At 48.6% G+C, this 19,248-nt stretch overlaps 1 pseudogene; it reads right to left on the bottom strand.

Annotated features, from left to right (window-relative positions):
- Positions 1-10,181: 10,181 nt before the first annotated feature.
- On the bottom strand, positions 10,182-11,378 carry LOC147962144 (transcription factor MYB44 pseudogene; annotated as a pseudogene).
- Positions 11,379-19,248: the final 7,870 nt, after the last annotated feature.

Below are 19,248 nucleotides of genomic sequence, written 5' to 3'. Positions count from 1 at the left end.
AAAGGTATATATGATATACATGTTATTGATGTGTATCTTACTAGAGCTCGCAGTAGCACCTGGGTATTTGATACTGGTTCTGTTGCTAATATTTGCAACTCGAAACAGGGACTACGGAATAAGCGGACACTAGCAAAGGACGAGGTGACGATGCGCGTGGGAAACGGTTCCAAAGTCGATGTGATCGCGGTCGGCACGCTACCTCTGCATCTACATTCGGGATTAATATTAGACCTAAATAATTGTTATTTGGTGCCAGCGTTGAGCATGAACATTATATCTGGATCTTGTTTAATGCGAGACGGTTATTCATTTAAATCAGAGAATAATGGTTGTTCTATTTATATGAGTAATATCTTTTATGGTCATGCACCTTTGAAGAGTGGTCTATTTTTGATAAATCTCGATAGTAGTAATACACATATTCATAATGTTGAAACCAAAAGATGCAGAGTTGATAATGAAAGTGCAACTTATTTGTGGCACTGTCGTTTAGGTCATATCGGTGTAAAGCGCATGAAGAAACTTCATACTGATGGACTTTTGGAACCACTTGATTATGAATCACTTGGTACTTGCGAACCGTGCCTCATGGGCAAGATGACTAAAACACCGTTCTCCGATACTATGGAGAGAGCAACAGATTTGTTGGAAATCATACATACCGATGTATGTGGTCCGATGAATATTGAGGCTCGTGGCGGATATCGTTATTTTCTCACCTTCACAGATGACTTAAGCAGATATGGGTATATCTACTTAATGAAACACAAGTCTGAAACATTTGAAAAGTTCAAAGAATTTCAGAGTGAAGTTGAAAATCATCGTAACAAGAAAATAAAGTTTCTACGATCTGATCGTGGAGGAGAATATTTGAGTTACGAGTTTGGTGTATATTTGAAAAATTCTGGAATAGTTTCGCAACTCACGCCACCCGGAACACCACAGCGTAATGGTGTGTCCGAACGTCGCAATCGTACTTTACTAGATATGGTGCGCTCTATGATGTCTCTTACTGATTTACCGCTATCGTTTTGGGGATACGCTCTAGAGACGGCCGCATTCACGTTAAATAGGGCACCATCAAAATCCGTTGAGACGACGCCTTATGAACTGTGGTTTAGCAAGAAACCAAAGTTGTCATTTCTTAAAGTTTGGGGCTGCGATGCTTATGTGAAAAAGCTTCAACCTGATAAGCTCGAACCCAAATCGGAGAAATGTGTCTTCATAGGATACCCAAAGGAGACTGTTGGGTACACCTTCTATCACAGATCCGAAGGCAAGACATTCGTTGCTAAGAATGGATCCTTTCTAGAGAAGGAGTTTCTCTCGAAAGAAGTGAGTGGGAGGAAAGTAGAACTTGACGAGGTAACTGTACCTGCTCCCTTGTTGGAAAATAGTACATCACAGAAAACTGTTTCTGCGACACCTACACCAATAAGTGAGGAAGTTTATGATCATGATCATGAAACTTCAGAACAAGATGCTACTGAACCTCGTAGATCAACCAGAACAAGATCCGCACCAGAGTGGTAAGGTAATCCTGTTCTGGAAGTCATGCTACTAGATAATGATGAACCTACGAACTATGAAGAAGCGATGGTGAGCCCAGATTCCGCAAAGTGGCTTGAAGCCATGAAATCTGAGATGGGATCCATGTATGAGAACAAAGTATGGACTTTGGTTGACTTGCCCGATGATCGGCAAGCAATTGAGAATAAATGGATCTTCAAGAAGAAGACTGACGCTGATGGTAATGTTACTGTCTACAAAGCTCGACTTGTCGCAAAAGGTTTTCGACAAGTTCAAGGGGTTGACTACGATGAGACCTTCTCACCCGTAGCGATGCTTAAGTCTGTCCGAATCATGTTAGCAATTGCCGCATTTTATGATTATGAAATTTGGCAGATGGATGTCAAAACTGCATTCCTGAATGGATTTTTGGAAGAAGAGTTGTATATGATGCAACCGGAAGGTTTTGTCGACCCAAAGGGAGCTAACAAAGTGTGCAAGCTCCAGCGATCCATTTATGGACTGGTGCAAGCCTCTCGGAGTTGGAATAAACGTTTTGATAGTGTGATCAAAGCATTTGGTTTTATACAGACTTTTGGAGAAGCTTGTATTTACAAGAAAGTGAGTGGGAGCTCTGTAGCATTTCTGATATTATATGTGGATGACATATTACTGATTGGAAATGATATAGAATTTCTGGATAGCATAAAGGGATACTTGAATAAGAGTTTTTCAATGAAAGACCTCGGTGAAGCTGCTTACATATTAGGCATAAAGATCTATAGAGATAGATCAAGACGCTTAATTGGACTTTCACAAAGCACATACCTTGACAAGATTTTGAAGAAGTTCAAAATGGATCAAGCAAAGAAAGGGTTCTTGCCTGTGTTACAAGGTGTGAAGTTGAGTTAGACTCAATGCCCGACCACTGCAGAAGATAGAGAAAAAATGAAAGATGTTCCCTATGCTTCAGCCATAGGCTCTATCATGTATGCAATGCTGTGTACCAGACCTGATGTGTGCCTTGCTATAAGTTTAGCAGGGAGGTACCAAAGTAATCCAGGAGTGGATCACTGGACAGCGGTCAAGAACATCCTGAAATACCTGAAAAGGACTAAGGATATGTTTCTCGTGTATGGAGGTGACAAAGAGCTCAACGTAAGAGGTTACGTTGATGCAAGCTTTGACACTGATCCGGACGATTCTAAATCGCAAACCGGATACGTGTTTACATTAAACGGTGGAGCTGTCAGTTGGTGCAGTTCTAAACAAAGCGTCGTAGCGGGATCTACATGTGAAGTGGAATACATAGCTGCTTCGGAAGCAGCGAACGAAGGAGTCTGGATGAAGGAGTTCATATCCGATCTAGGTCTCATACCTAGTGCATCGGGTCCAATGAAAATCTTTTGTGACAATACTGGTGCAATTGCCTTGGCAAAGGAATCCAGATTTCACAAAAGGACCAAACACATCAAGAGACGCTTCAATTCCATCCGGGATCTAGTCCAAGTGGGAGACATAGAGATTTGCAAGATACCTACGGATCTGAATGTTGCAGACCCGTTGACTAAGCCTCTTCCACGAGCAAAACATGATCAGCACCAAGACTCCATGGGTGTGAGGATCATTACAGTGTAATCTAGATTATTGACTCTAGTGCAAGTGGGAGACTGAAGGAAATATGCCCTAGAGGCAATAATAAAGTTATTATTTATTTCCTTATATCATGATAAAGGTTTATTATTCATGCTAGAATTGTATTAACCGGAAACATAATACATGTGTGAATACATAGACAAACAGAGTGTCACTAGTATGCCTCTACTAGACTAGCTCGTTAATCAAAGATGGTTATGTTTCCTAACCATGAACAAAGAGTTGTTATTTGATTAACGAGGTCACATCATTAGTTGAATGATCTGATTGACATGAACCATTCCATTAGCTTAGCACCCGATCGTTTAGTATGTTGCTATTGCTTTCTTCATGACTTATACATGTTCCTATGACTATGAGATTATGCAACTCCCGTTTCTCAGAGGAACACTTTGGGTGCTACCAAACGTCACAACGTAACTGGGTGATTATAAAGGAGTACTACAGGTGTCTCCAATGGTAGATGTTGGGTTGGCGTATTTCGAGAATAGGATTTGTCACTCCGATTGTCGGAGAGGTATCTCTAGGCCCTCTCGGTAATGCACATCACATAAGCCTTGCAAGCACTACAACTAATATGTTAGTTGTGAGATGATGCATTACGGAACGAGTAAAGAGACTTGCCAGTAACGAGATTGAACTAGGTATTGGATACCGACGATCGAATCTCGGGCAAGTAACATACCGATGACAAAGGGAACAACGTATGTTGTTATGCGGTCTGACCGATAAAGATCTTCGTAGAATATGTAGGAGCCAATATGGGCATCCAGGTCCCGCTATTGGTTATTGACCGGAGACGTGTCTCGGTCATGTCTACATTGTTCTCGAACCGTAGGGTCCGCACGCTTAACGTTACGATGACAGTTATTGTGAGTTTATGCATTTTGATGTACCGAAGGTTGTTCGGAGTCCCGGATGTGATCACGGACATGACGAGGAGTCTCAAAATGGTCGATACATAAAGATTGATATATTGGAAGCCTATATTTGGATATCGGAAGTGTTCCGGGTGAAATCGGGATTTTACCGGATTACCGGGAGGTTACCGGAACCCCCCGGGAGCCATATGGGCCTTATTGGGCCTTAGTGGAAAGGTGAAAAGGGCTGCCATGGAGGGCTGCGCGCCTCCCCCCCTCCCCTAGTCCTATTAGGACTAGAAGAGGTGGCCGGCCACCTCTCTCTCTCTCTTTCCCCCTTGGGAGTCCTAGTTGGAATAGGATTGGGGGGGAGTCCTACTCCCGGTAGGAGTAGGACTCCTCCTGGCGCGCCCTATGGCTGGCCGCACCCCTCCCCCTTGGCTCCTTTATATACGGAGGCAGGGGGCACCTCTAGACACACAATTGATCATTGAGATCGTTCCTTAGCCGTGTGCGGTGCCCCCTGCCACCAAATTCCACCTCGATCATATCGTTGTAGTGCTTAGGCGAAGCCCTGCGTCGGTAGTACATCAAGATCGTCACCACGCCGTCATGCTGACGGAACTCCTCCCCGAAGCTTTGCTGGATCGGAGCCCGGGGATCGTCATCGAGCTGTACGTGTGCTAAGAATTCGGAGGTGCCGGAGTAACGGTGCTTGGATCGGTCGGATCGGGAAGAAGACATACGACTACTTCCTCTACGTTGTGTCAACGCTTCCGTTGCGATCTACAAGGGTACGTAGATCATACTCTCCCCTCGTTGCTATGTATCACCATGATCTTGCGTGTGCATAGGAAATTTTTGAAATTACTGCGTTCCCCAACATAGAATTTATGGAAACCGAACAAAGCAAGTTCAACATGAAACTAGCCATAGATTGTTCTGTAGGAAAATACGATCTAGAACTACTCCCTCCATTTCCAAATACAAGTCTCTTTAGAGATTTCAATACAAACTACATACAAGAGAGTAGATACTAGTGCACAGGTGTCGATGTGGTAAGTGAGGTGTCGTTGTCGATTGGGGAGGATGAGGGGAACCCACTAAGGTATAGGGCTGCGTGGGCCTTCTCTTTGGGGAGGCACACGGCTTTCACGGTGTTGGTCACCGAGCAAGCCATTCCAACTCCTCGATGCGAAGCCATAGTGCCTTGGCATTTCTGCGGCAACGGCGAGCGTCCATCTTCGTCGAGATCAAGGTTCAATGGATGGCCTCTCGGAGTAGGTCTCCCTCCAAGTTGGGAGGACGGCTTGATGGTCATTTACTGGCTAGATCCGACCTCTACAGCTCTCTTGGTTGCTTGTTGTCGTGTGCAACGACCTGCACTTGCTTTCGATTGGAGGGGTATTGGAGAGTCTGAACGTTTTGGACTGGACGTACGGTGTTTGTTTTGGTTGCATTTTTGTGACGGAACAATGACCGGATTGTCGGCCTCGGCGTTTAGGGCATCTTCAAGGCGGACCCGCAAATCGCCCGTATCCGTTCGGATCACGCTGTTCGAACCGCCGACGCCATTCAACGCAGGCCTGTATCGGTCCGTAGGGCATTCCAGACGTATTTTCTCCCGCAAACTGGAGACAAACATGGGAAGTTTTGCGGGAGTCCAGACACCAGACACGTAGGACTCCGACACCCTTAGCCCACCCAAAACCCCTTCCGGACCCCGCGCGTCCATCCTCCTTATTTTTTTTCTTCTTCCTTCTTTCTCTCTTGCCTTCGGCACCGCTCCACCACCCTGGCCTCGCGCCACACCATGCCGAAACTCTACGTCTAGCAGGGCTTCATCCTGCTACTCCTTCGTCACCGTTCAAGCACTGTCCTCCGACCGCCCCGCCAGTTACCATCCGCTCCTTCTATACTCATCATGCCCGACAACGGTTCGATGAATCGCCGGAGCTAAAAATAGTTTTGTCAGCACCATCCCTAACCCAATTTTGGCCGAAAAAAGGCTCACTTTGCCCAAAGACAAGAAGTAGTTAGAAAGGATATCCAAAGGGCATCTGGTGTTTTGGATGATCGTTATGCAGTTGTTCGTGGACTTGCTAAACAATGGGATCCGGAGACCTTATGGGAGGTGATGACATGTTGTGTGATCATGCATAACATGATCGTCGAGGATGAGGGTGAGGATGTTGCCGCAGCTCTAGAATTTGAGAACATGGGTGATCCTATCCAACTTCCTGACAGGAATCCGTACATATTTGAAGAGTTTTTTTCGAATGCATCAACAAATTCGGTATCGACCAACTCATGAGCGGCTGGAGGAAGAGTTGATTGAGCATTAGTAGATGGTTAAAGATGAAAAAGATGTTGGAGGATATTTCAGCTTTTTAAAATTTTAGCTACTGTTGCATGCGGCTATTTAAAATTCTGCATCCTATGTATACGGCTATTTGATCGTGCGGGCAAAAAGTAAAATAAAATTTTAAATGTATGCGGCTACGACTGGATGACGGCTTCCCGCATCCTTGTTCGTGGACGGATGCGGGAGAAAATTTACGGGTCGCGGTAAGAAATGCCCTTAATGAGAAATTGATTGGTACGATTTTATGTGTTGTCGCTGGGAAGAGGAAGAAATCATGACTGCAACTGAGTTTAGACAACGCCTTTACATTGTCCAGGCGTGGACATCGTCAAGGTCGATATAGAGGATGTGTATATTTGAACGACCATATAGACAAGTTGTTGGACGCCTGTTTCGGGGTCACGTCGTAGAAAACGAGTATAAACATCCATATAGAGAAGCTATTGAAGATGCTCTTACTTGTCACGTTCACGTGTCAGCTCTCACTCACCTCACCTGTAGGAGCCAACCGAAGCTGTACACAGACCAGAAGCTCGGCGGATGGGATGCTTCCTTGGCGGGACGTGGCCATCTCGCCGGAAGCGACGGTGCCGATGGGCTCACGGAGCGGGCCGGGGACGTGGCCACGCGGGTCTCGAGGCCAGGCTGGCCCAGGTTGGGGCGCCCCCCCGTCCCACCGACAGGTACCGGCGGGTACGCTACGTACGTACTGCCCCAGCTCCCAACCGCAACCGCCGTTGGCAACCAACGAACCAGAGCACGCGCCGGCGGACGGACGTCTTGGATCCGCGCGCGGCGGGGAGGGACGGAGGCAGCTTCGTCGCAGCTTCCTCGGACGGTCCCGTCGCTTAAACAAAACCGACGAGATCTTTGCCCACTCGATCTCCTTCAACCGCTGGTACGTATGATCTAGATGGCCACGATCGCGCTGTCATGTCCGTGCAGGTGCGTCGATCGCATCCGCCAGTGCAATAGGATATTCATCGCCCTGTCAGACCCGCACGACCGCATGAGGCGGCCGTTGTGGCACGCGTCGTCACTGCTCACATTAGCTCGTCGTGATGCGCTTCTCACGCGCGGAAAGGGAATGTGGCGGGCAAAGATGGACCTCAATGGGCTCCAGCCTCCGGTACTTCCCATTGTTTTTGTTTTATATATCTATTAAGAGAGTTCACTAGAAGTACAGAGTATCCCAAACATAATAAAAGTTATGTCGAGATTCGAGAGTTCACTATATAAGTACAGAGTTCACTAGAAGTACGGACGGGACTGGAGCGAGGCCATATCACGCTCTCGCTTCGTTAATTTGGAGCCAACTTCGACGTGAATTGTTGGTAGTTCGTCGTTTTGCGGATGGGTAGATAGACACGACCGGTGAGCAAGGGGCGGTGGAGTGGACTCGAAACCAACCAGCGTAGCGTAGGTACGTTGGGCGACCCGACCCGACCTAGGCGGCGCCCGATGGATGCATGTGGGAGATCCATGCATGCGCCACACACGCCGTACACGGTGATGCATGCACAACCGCACCGTACAGCCGCGGGTACGTGCCCCACTGCCGACGCCCCCTCCGTGCCCATGACGGGTGGGTCCACCCGCACGTTCGTCCGTCGAGCTCCTCGGTCCGCGCGGACAGGCTGGAGCGCAGTGTTCCATGACCAGGCGCGCGGCTTCCTTGGCGGGACGTGGACATCTCACCGGAAGCAACGGTGGCGATGGGTTCTCGCGGCCAGGCTGGCCGAGGTTGGGGCGGCGCCCCGTCCCACCGACCGTACGCTGCTACGCTACGTGTACGTACTGCCCTACCAGGTCCCAACCGCAACCGCCGCCGCCAAACGAACCAACCACAGCGCGCGCCACCAGTGAGGCTGCTCGCAATGGACTGGTACTTAGATGGGTGCTAAGCATATTAAATAACTTAGCAACCAAACTCCTCAATGCATAGATGCTTAGCTTCTTTTAGCTAAGCTTCCTTCATTTAATGATTTGGCTACTAAACTCTCTCATGCATTGGTGAGTTTGCTTCATTTAAACGTTTTGCCTAGGTTTACGCGCTTGGCATTGGTTCTTTCTGGGGTCACCAAACCCATCTCTCTCCTCTTAATTGCTTTGCCACATCAGATTTTTCGTCTAGATGGCATGTTTAGCACCCGTACAAGATGAAGCATTGGGAGGGGCCTGATGAATCCACGGCGGACGGGCGTCTTGGATTTGGATCCGCGCGCGGCGGGGAGGTGGATGCAGCTTCGTCGCAGCTTCCTCGGACGGTCCGGTCCGTCTGTTTTTAGTTTGCATAAACAAAACCGAGAAGATCTTTGCCCGCTCGATCTCCTTCAACAACTGCCGCTGGTATGATCCAGCAACGCCACGGTCGCGCTGTCATGTCCGTGCAGGTGCATCCATCGCACCCGCCCGCCCGTGCAATGGGATATTCGTCGCCCTGTCAGACCCGCACGACCGCACGAGGCGCCCGTTGTGGCGCGCGTCATCAGTGGTGATGCTCTTGAGCTCTTCTCACGCGCGGAAAGGGAATGCGTGGCCTGTTCTGGAAATGTACGGTGGACCGGGCGGGCAAAGATGAACCTCAATGTATCCCAAACTTTAGTAAAAGTTAGTATCCCAAATATAATAAAAGTTATGTCGAGATTCTTAGACCGCCGAACGACTACTACCGCCGTTAGAACGAGCCGTCGACATGCCGCTATCGTTGTTCCCATACCGCAACCGCCTAACATTAACGATGACAACCTGAAAGTCTTCATGCACGTGCTCAAAAAGATCAGTGCCCTAGAGCCGCCGTCCTAGTTGAACCCCTCGAATTAATCTAAAGTGATTGACACAATATCGCGATGTCACGCAGGTACGGTGAGAAACACTAACCTCGCTGCCCAGATGTTTTTCTACTCTTTTTATTTTAAGTACATGCAGATTTTTTTTCAATACACTTGAACATTTGTCCTATATACGTTGAACTTTTTTCAAACACAATGTTTTGATTTTTTGGTCTAGATATTAAAGATTTGAAATACACATCGAATATTGTGTGAATGATAGGAAACATTTTTTTAATTATGTGAACATTTTTTTACATTGTATTAACATTTTAAAAAAATGACATGAACACATTTCGGAAATACGTGAACACTTTTTAAAATGGTATAAAAGTTCTTTTAACTATGCGTGCATTTTTTAAATGTCACAAACACATTTGTTTTCAAATGCGCGAACACTTTTGAAAATGGTTTAAAACTCCTTTTAACTATGCAAAGTTTTTTGAAATTGTCACAAACACATTTTGTTTAAATGCGTGAACACTTTTTAAAATTGTAGGAAACATCTCTTTTCTCTAAATTACCTGAATATTCTTTCACATTTAATGAACCTTTTTTTATATGACTAAAACATATTTCTAAATGGACAAACATTTTTTAAGTAGTACGAACATTTTTTTAAATGTGATGAACATATTATTGAAACATGTGAATATATTTTAATTGTCATTAATATTTTTTTGAATGGGCGATGAACTTTTTTGACACTGCATGAACATTTCTTAAACAGCCGACGAACTTTTTTTAAATTGCAAACAATCTTTGAATTTCACGAATGCTTCTTGAATTCGTGTGTTTGTAGTTCACTAACTTTTGCGAATTCTTGAATATTTCTTAAACTTGCAAATATTTAAAAATTAATGAACATTTTTTGAAATTCACGTCCAGAACTTTTTTCGAGCTTGTGCCCATTTTTGCTTTCGGAGGAAAAGAAATTTGACATGAGTGAGCTCAAAGTTGGAGACATATGCAAGTTTCTTTCCATTTCATTTGTTTGTATGTACAGAAAGAAGCAGATCGTCAGCATTGCCTAGTTCTTCTTTCTCCAATTGCTAATTCTAAATTCAGTTCAGACTCGGCTGTCGTAGAGTGATTGGTCGAGTCGAGCCAGCCAGGCATTGCTGCCGATTTACTCGACCCGATCGAATCGATTGATCATCGGTCACCGCATCCTCGAGACCCCGCCGGCGCGCTCCGCTGCGGCACGCATCACGCCATCCACCAGTTGCGGCATGGACGGCAGGTTGGAGCCGCAGCTGACGCCGGAGATGTACCTGCGCACCTCGTCACGGATCATCTCCTGCATCGCGGCGGCGAAAGCGGGGGAGAACGGGTACGACGACGCCGGCGGCGCGGTGGTGGACGCCGTAGCGGGCGGCGGCGACGGGGAGGGAGACGGCTGGTGGAAATGGCTGTGGGAGCTGTCGTGGTGGAACCCATGGGCATCTGTGCCGGGGAGGGAGAGCGAGAGCGACGTGAATGGGTCCTCCTGCTCCTCCTCGTGTCGCTGGCTCATGGCGCAGTCCGCCGGCTCGAACCCGCCGGCCCGCGCCACCGGCCGGTAAACCTGGCCAAGCCCGAAGGCACCGCCATGGCTGAGGTCGCTGCGGTCCGACCCAGAGCCAGACCCCGACCCCGATCCGGAGGTGCTCTCGGGCGTGACGCTGGCGCGCTTGCACGGCCGCTCGTCCAGATCACCCTCGGTGACTCCGTCAGCACTAAGGTCGCCGAGCCTGCGCTTGAGGGAGCAGTTCCAGTGGTTCTTGACGGCGTTGTCGGTGCGGCCGCGGAGGAGGCGCGCGATGGCGGCCCATCGGTTGCCGATCCGGGCGTGGGCGCGGGCGATGACGGTGTCCTCCTCGGCCGTGAAGGGCCTGCGCTCCACCCCGGGCGAGAGCTGGTTGCACCACCGCAGGCGGCAGGACTTGCCGGAGCGGCCGGGCACCCCGCGGCCGATGGCCGTCCAGTTGCGCGCGCCGTGGAGCTCCACCAGCCGCCGCAGCGCGCCGTCCTCCTCCGGGCTCCACGGGCCCCTGATCCGGTCACACCCCTCCATCTAGTACGAGCCTACGACGGAATGGGATCACGGGAAGACGATTGATTCTTGTGGGTGGCGGTGAGCGGTGGTGGTGGTGGTTGTTGTCGGGGGAAGGAGATGGGAGCGTGGTATTTGTAGCCGGTGATGTGGGCGGCAGCAACAGCTGGCCGCACGAGGCCCCATCCAACTGCATGCATGCACGCAACGGCACCGGAAACGAAACCTCCTGCCTCGTCCGGTCCTATCCCACCCGCGGCGCTTGTCGTTTCCCCTGGCTGGATGCCATGTGGGGCCGCGTCTCACTGGCCCCATGTGCAGGCTAGACAGCGGTGGCATATTTTGTTTAAACCATTTTCAAAATTTGAACCCTAGCGTCGTTTCGGTTGGTTTGTTTGCGAGTGTGCTGTCGTTTCAGTTCCGGAAGTGAAAGCGCGGCACAGAGTGTTTGTTCGTCCTCGCTCTGGTACTTCGACCGAATTTTTTTATCGGCAGGGATTTTTTCAAAAAGAAAATTAACAACACACATAGACGGACCATATTTTTATAAAAGACGAAAATAAGTTATATGAAGAAAGCCCTTGTTGCGAACAACAAATGCAGTGCACACTCCACTCCACACCGAGGCAAGTTCGTAGACAAGCCAACACCCATCATGTCAGTCTGATGACAAGCCACCACACCCATTACAGCCACAATACAAGGGGCCTATCCTAAGCTAAAAGAAAAGGCAGTGTCTCGACCAACACCTGCCGCCTCCGAAGACAACACATCAAGATAGACTTCACTCGTCGACGCGCCATCCACCCCATGAATGCTTAAAAGAGATTGGCGAGTACGTGGCGAAACTTGGACGGTCACGAGAAAGGCATCATCTTGGACGCACCAGCGATGACTTACATATATCCCTTGAAGATCAACCTGGACAGCAACGGCCACCGAAGGAACGCAACGCAGGACCTGCAACTCATGTGTCCATGCACGATAGTCCCAACAAAGGAGCGACGCCGAGAACGCCACCATCGCGAACATAGCTTTTGCCGGGAGACCACACCCAAACACAACTGTGAGGACGGAGATGTCGACACACCTCGGCGATATTGTTTAAACCATTTTTAAAATTTGAACCATAGCGTTGTTTTGGTTTGTTTGTTTGCGAGTTTGTCGTTGGAGAGGTTGTTAGGAAAGTGAGAGCCCGACACAGAGAGTGTTTGTTCGTCCTTGCTCCTCTACTTCGATTGATCTTTTGTTTGATCGAAAGGTGTTTCCCCCAATCTCATTTTATTATACGAGGGCACGAGGCAAGCAAAACACATGACTGTTCACAGTGCTCGTGGTAAGCTAAAGTAGCTGAGTTAGATAAGAACTGCCACCCAAACTGGCAGAAGATCAAACAACATCAAGACAAACAAAGAATGTAACCAACAAGAGCTATCATATTAAATAATTGTCAACTGTCAGCTGGAATAGGCATTCAGATAGATGCCTTGCCGAGAGATTTTGTCCGCCCCTTCATCTCCCAGCGATCCTCAAAACCTCTCCTCTTCGTTGATCCAGAAGCAGCAAGCATTCCCTCAGCAAAACCGACTGCATATCCACACACATAATCTTCCAATGATGAAGCACTTCGGTTACTTTTGCTAGAAGAATCCGATTTTCCTTCCAAACACTCCTCGAAGACAAAGATCATTGTGCATCGTCCATAAGTTCATAGTATAAACCGGTCCATCACCCCCGTTTGGCACAAAAATATGATTCTTTCTTCTGTGTTGACTGGCCATAACATGAAAATAAACACTGTGACCATACCGTCAAGGTCCCTGGCGGCAGGACTCTCAATTTTAATGAAAAGCTACTGACCCCGCGATCGTTTTAATTTTTGGGCAGTAGGCCATGGGGCCATACCGCCAATGACCCTGGTGGTCTACCGCTGAGGCCCGTTACGGTAGCCATTTATCTACGCCAGCAAGCGCCGAGACAGCGCAAACATGTTGACCTGCTTCCTACCGCCATTGACCAGGACAGTAGGTAGTGGTACCTTATCGCCAGGGACAACGACTGTAGCAAAAATGTCAAATCCGTTTATTTCCCAAACACGGTCAAATGATACTCCCTCCTGTCCTTTTTAGTCTGCGTATAAGTTTTATCCAAAGTTAAAATATCTCTACCTTTACCAAACTTATAGAGAAAGGTATCAACATTCACAATGCCAAACCCACCTTTTTAGATTCATTATGAAATATAGTTTTATAGTATATATATATTTAGTATTGTATATGTTAATATCTTTTAATAAAAGTTTTGGTTAAAAAAAATTAAAGTTTGACTTAGGACAAATCTAATACATGGAGTAAAATGGTCCGGAGAAAGTAGTACGGGACAAACCTAAAACTACGCGAATGACTTATACACCCGGACGGAGGGAGTATACCTAGGCACGAAGGGCAGGAGTGTGATTTTTGCGTCGACGGGACCGAGCGACGGAGCGAGCCATGCATACCTCGTTTCGTTTGGTGCCACCAAGTTGGACCGAGTTTGTTGTGGGGTTTCGATCCGTATCGCACTTGTCTTGTCGATAGGCCAGCACCACCGGTGTGGTAGCTGAATCAACCTACCACCAGTGGATGGACAGGACGGGAGTGATCGAGCCATGCATGCATATCTCGATCTCGTTTGGTTTGTAGCTAACTTGGACGGAGATTTGTTGGTTTTGCGGCTCTGGTTGGATGGACAGACACGACAGGAGCAGGGGGCGGTGGAGTGGAGCGGACTCGAAACCAGTCGGTGACTTTGGGTGACCCGAGCTAGCCAGCGCCGATCCATGCCCCCCTTGACCTTGATCGAATCGAGGCCGTCCATCCGCGCGCAACCGTCCAGCCGACTCGCGCGGGCTCCCTCCACCACCTCGCCATACCCGATGATGCATGCACTAGTGTAGCGTACAGCGGGTACTCATGCTCCCTTCTCCTACCCCACTGCCGACGCCCGCTCGTGCCCATGACGGGTGGGCCCGCCCGCACGTTCGTCCGTCACGGCCAGAGCGAGCGGGGGAGGCGGGACGTGGCCGCGCGGGGCTCGAGGCCAGGCTGGCCGAGGTTGGGGCGGTCCCCAGGCCCACCGACAGGTACGAGCGGGTACGATACGTACTACCGCCCCGACTCCCAACCGCCGTTGCCACCTCCACGAGTCCACGTCTGGATCCGCGCGCGGCGGGGAGGGGGGACGCAGCTTCGTCGCAGCTTCCTCGGACGGTCGCTTGGATTTGTTTTGCTTAAACAAAACAGAGGAGATCTTTGCCCGCTCTGCGATTCAACCGCTGGTACGATCCAGCCAGCCACGATCGCGCTGTCATGTCCGTGCGTCCATGCGCGGCCGCATCGATCGCACCCGCCCCCCGTGCAATAGGATATCCGGCGCCGTGTCAGACCCGCACGGGGCACGAGGCCGCCGTCGTGGCGCGCGTCATCACTGGTCACGCTAGCTCGTCAACTTTTTACCTCTGCACGGACCCATCTCTCCTTTCTCAGCGGTTTGCATCCTCATCTGTCTGTCTGAGCTGAGCTTCAGGTCGCCCGTTCGTGACGTGTGGCGACGGACGCGCTAGTTCGTTTCGACTAGCGGGGGAGAGGCGAGGGAAAAGACGGGAGGGTAGGGCGGCCACGGCCCGGCCCAGACCCGCTTTCCGTTTTCGACGGGCCATCGATACGCGGCCTACTCTGTGAGGCCAACTCCACCGCACGATCCTAAATCTATATCCGTTTTGTCCAGATTTTGTCCGTATGGGGTAGAAATAAGGAGAACAAACTGTTAGGGAACGTTGCAGAAAACAAAAAATTTCCTACGGTTTCACCAAGATCCATCTATGAGTTCATCTAGCAACGAGTATTCAGATTTCATGTACATATCTTTGTAGATTGTGAGCGGAAGCGTTCGTTAGAACGAGGATGATGTAGTCGAACACGACGTGATCCAAATCACCGATGACAAGCGCCGAACGGACGGCACCTCCACGTTCAACACACGTACGGGACGGGAGACGTCTCCTCCTTCTTGATCCAGCAAGGGAAGAGGAGAGGTTGATAAAGATCCAGCAGCACGACGGCGTGGTGGTGGATGCAGGGCGTCACAGTTGCAGGGCTTCGCCTATACAACGAGAGAGAGAGAGACGTAACGGGGAGAGGGAGGCGCCAGGGGCTGGTGTATGAAGTCCCTCCTCTCCCCCACTATATATAGGGGTGCCCAAGGGGTGTGGCCGGCCCTAGGAGATGGGATCTCCTAGGGAGGCGGCGGCCAAGGGGTGGGGGGCTTGCCCCCCAAGCAAGGGGGCGCCCCACTTTAGGGTTTCCCCTAAACCCTAGGCGCATGGGCCCTTAGGGGTGGCGCCCCAGCCCACTTTGGGCTGGGTTCTTTCCCACTTCAGCCCATGGGGCCCTCCGGGATAGGTGGCCCCACCCGGTGGACCCCCGGAACCCTTCCGGTGGTCCAGGTACAATACCGATGACCCCGAAACTTGTTCCGATGGCCGAAACAGCACTTCCTATATATAATTCTTTACCTCCGGACCATTCCGGAACTCCTCGTGACGTCCGGGATCTCATCCGGGACTCCGAACAACATTCGGGTTACTGCATATACATATCTTCACAACCCTAGCGTCACCGAACCTTAAGTGTGTAGACCCTACGGGTTCGGGAGACAAGCAGACATGACCGAGACGACTCTCCGGTCAATAACCAACAGCGGGATCTGGATACCCATGTTGGCTCCCACATGCTCCACAATGATCTCATCGGATGAACCACGATGTCGAGGATTCAATCAACCCCGTATGCAATTCCCTTTGTCAATCGATACGTTACTTGCCCGAGATTCGATCGTCGGTATCCCAATACCTCGTTCAATATCGTTACCGGCAAGTCACTTTACTCGTACCGTAATGCATGATCCCGTGACCAGACACTTGGTCACTTTGAGCTCATTATGATGATGCATTACCGAGTGGGCCCAGTGATACCTCTCCGTCATACGGAGTGACAAATCCCAGTCTTGATCCATGTCAACCCAACAGACACTTTCGGAGATACCCGTAGTCTACCTTTATAGTCACCCAGTTACGTTGTGACGTTTGGTATACCCAAAGCACTCTTACGGTATCCGGGAGTTACACGATCTCATGGTCTAAGGAAAGGATACTTGACATTGGAAAAACTCTAGCAAACGAACTATACGATCTTGTGCTATGTTTAGGATTGGGTCTTGTTCATCACATCATTCTCCTAATGATGTGATCTCGTTATCAATGACATCCAATGTCCATAGTCAGGAAACCATGACTATCTGTTGATCAACGGGCTAATCAACTAGAGGCTCACTAGGGACATGTTGGTGTCTGTTATTCACACATGTACTACGATTTCCGGATAATACAATTATAGCATGAATAAAGATAATTATCATGAACAAGGAAATATAATAATAATGCTTTTATTATTGCCTCTAGGGCATATTTCCAATAGTCTCCCACTTGCACTAGAGTCAATAATCTAGTTACATTGTGATGAATCGAACACCCATGGAATTCTGGTGTTGATCATGTTTTGCTCTAGGGAGAGGTTTAGTCAACGGATCTGCTACATTCAGGTCCGTGTGTACTTTACAAATCTCTATGTCTCCATCTTGAACATTTTCACGAATGGAGTTGAAGCGACGCTTGATGTGCCTTGTCTTCTTGTGAAACCTGGGCTCCTTGGCAAGTGCAATAGCTCCAGTGTTGTCACAAAAGAGTTTGATTGGCCCCGACGCATTGGGTATGACTCCTAGGTCGGTGATGAACTCCTTCACCCATATTGCTTCATGTGCTGCCTCCGAGGCTGCCATGTACTCCGCTTCACATGTAGATCCCGCCACGACGCTTTGCTTGCAACTGCACCGGCTTACTGCCCCACCATTCAAAATATACACGTATCCGGTTTGTGACTTTGAGTCATCCAGATCTGTGTCGAAGCTAGCGTCGACGTAACCCTTTACGACGAGCTCTTCGTCACCTCCATAAACGAGAAACATTTCCTTAGTCCTTTTCAGGTACTTCAGGATATTCTTGACCGCTGTCCAGTGTTCCTTGCCGGGATTACTTTGGTACCTTCCTACCAAACTTACGGCAAGGTTTACATCAGGTCTGATACTCAGCATGGCATACATAATAGAACCTATGGCTGAGGCATAGGGGATGACACTCATCTCTTCTATATCTTCTGCCGTGGTCGGACATTGAGCAGAGCTCAATTTCATACCTTGTAAGACAGGCAAGAACCCCTTCTTAGATTGATCCATATTGAACTTCTTCAATATCTTATCAAGGTATGTGCTTTGTGAAAGACCTATGAGGCGTCTTGATCTATCTCTATAGATCTTGATGCCTAATATATAAGCAGCTTCTCCAAGGTCCTTCATTGAAAAACTCTTATTCAAGTAGGCCTTGATGCTGTCCAAGAGTTCTATATCATTTCCCATCAAAAGTATGTCATCTACATATAGTACGAGAAATGCCACAGAGCTCCCACTCACTTTCTTGTAAACGCAGACTTCTCCATAAGTCTGCGTAAACCCAAACGCTTTGATCATCTCATCAAAGCGAATGTTCCAACTCCGAGATGCTTGCACCAGCCCATAAATCGAGCGTTGGAGCTTGCACACTTTGTCAGCATTCTTAGGATCGACAAAACCTTCCGGCTGCATCATATACAATTCTTCCTTAAGGAAACCATTAAGGAATGCCGTTTTGACGTCCATTTGCCATATCTCATAATCATAGAATGCGGCAATTGCTAACATGATTCGGACGGACTTCAGCTTTGCTACAGGTGAGAAAGTCTCATCATAGTCAACCCCTTGAACTTGTCGATAACCCTTAGCGACAAGCCGAGCTTTATAGATGGTCACATTACCATCCGCGTCTGTCTTCTTCTTAAAGATCCATTTATTTTCTATGGCTCGCCGATCATCGGGCAAGTCAGTCAAAGTCCATACTTCATTTTCATACATGGATCCTATCTCGGATTTCATGGCTTCCAGCCATTTGTCGGAATCCGGGCCCGCCATCGCTTCTTCATAGTTCGAAGGCTCACCGTTGTCTAACAACATGATTTCCAAGACAGGGTTGCCGTACCACTCTGGTGCGGAACGTGTCCTTGTGGACCTTCGAATTTCAGTAGGAGCTTGATCAGAAGTACCTTGATCATCATCATTAATTTCCTCTCTAGTCGGTGCTGGCACCTCAGGAACATTTTCTTGAGTTGCGCCATTTTCCGGTTCAAGAGGTAATACTTCATCAAGTTCTACTTTCCTCCCACTTACTTCTTTCGAGAGAAACTCTTTCTCTAGAAAGGACCCATTCTTGGCAACAAAGATCTTGCCTTCGGATCTGAGGTAGAAGGTATACCCAATAGTTTCGTTTGGGTATCCTATGAAGACGCATTTTTCCGACTTGGGTTCGAGCTTTTCAGGTTGAAGTTTCTTGACATAAGCATCGCATCCCCAAACTTTTAGAAACGACAGCTTAGATTTCTTCCCAAACCATAATTCATACGGTGTCGCCTCAACGGATTTTGACGGAGCCCTATTTAAAGTGAATGCGGCAGTCTCTAAAGCATAGCCCCAAAAAGATAGCGGTAAATCGGTAAGAGACATCATAGATCGCACCATATCTAATAGAGTGCGATTACGACGTTCGGACACACCGTTACGCTGAGGTGTTCCAGGCAGCGTGAGTTGTGAAACTATTCCACATCTTCTTAAGTGTGTGCCAAATTCGTGACTCAAGTATTCTCCTCCACGATCTGATCGTAGAAACTTGATTTTCCTGTCACGTTGATTCTCAACCTCACTCTGAAATTCCTTGAACTTTTCAAAGGTTTCAGACTTGTGTTTCATTAAGTAAATATATCCATATCTACTCAAATCATCAGTGAGGGTGAGAACATAACGATAGCC

This window comes from Triticum urartu, chromosome 7A (genome assembly GCF_056163025.1).
Source record: "Triticum urartu cultivar PI428250 chromosome 7A, HENAU_Tu73, whole genome shotgun sequence".
Taxonomy (NCBI): Eukaryota; Viridiplantae; Streptophyta; class Magnoliopsida; order Poales; family Poaceae; genus Triticum; species Triticum urartu.
This window is presented reverse-complemented; position numbering and strand designations above follow the sequence as displayed.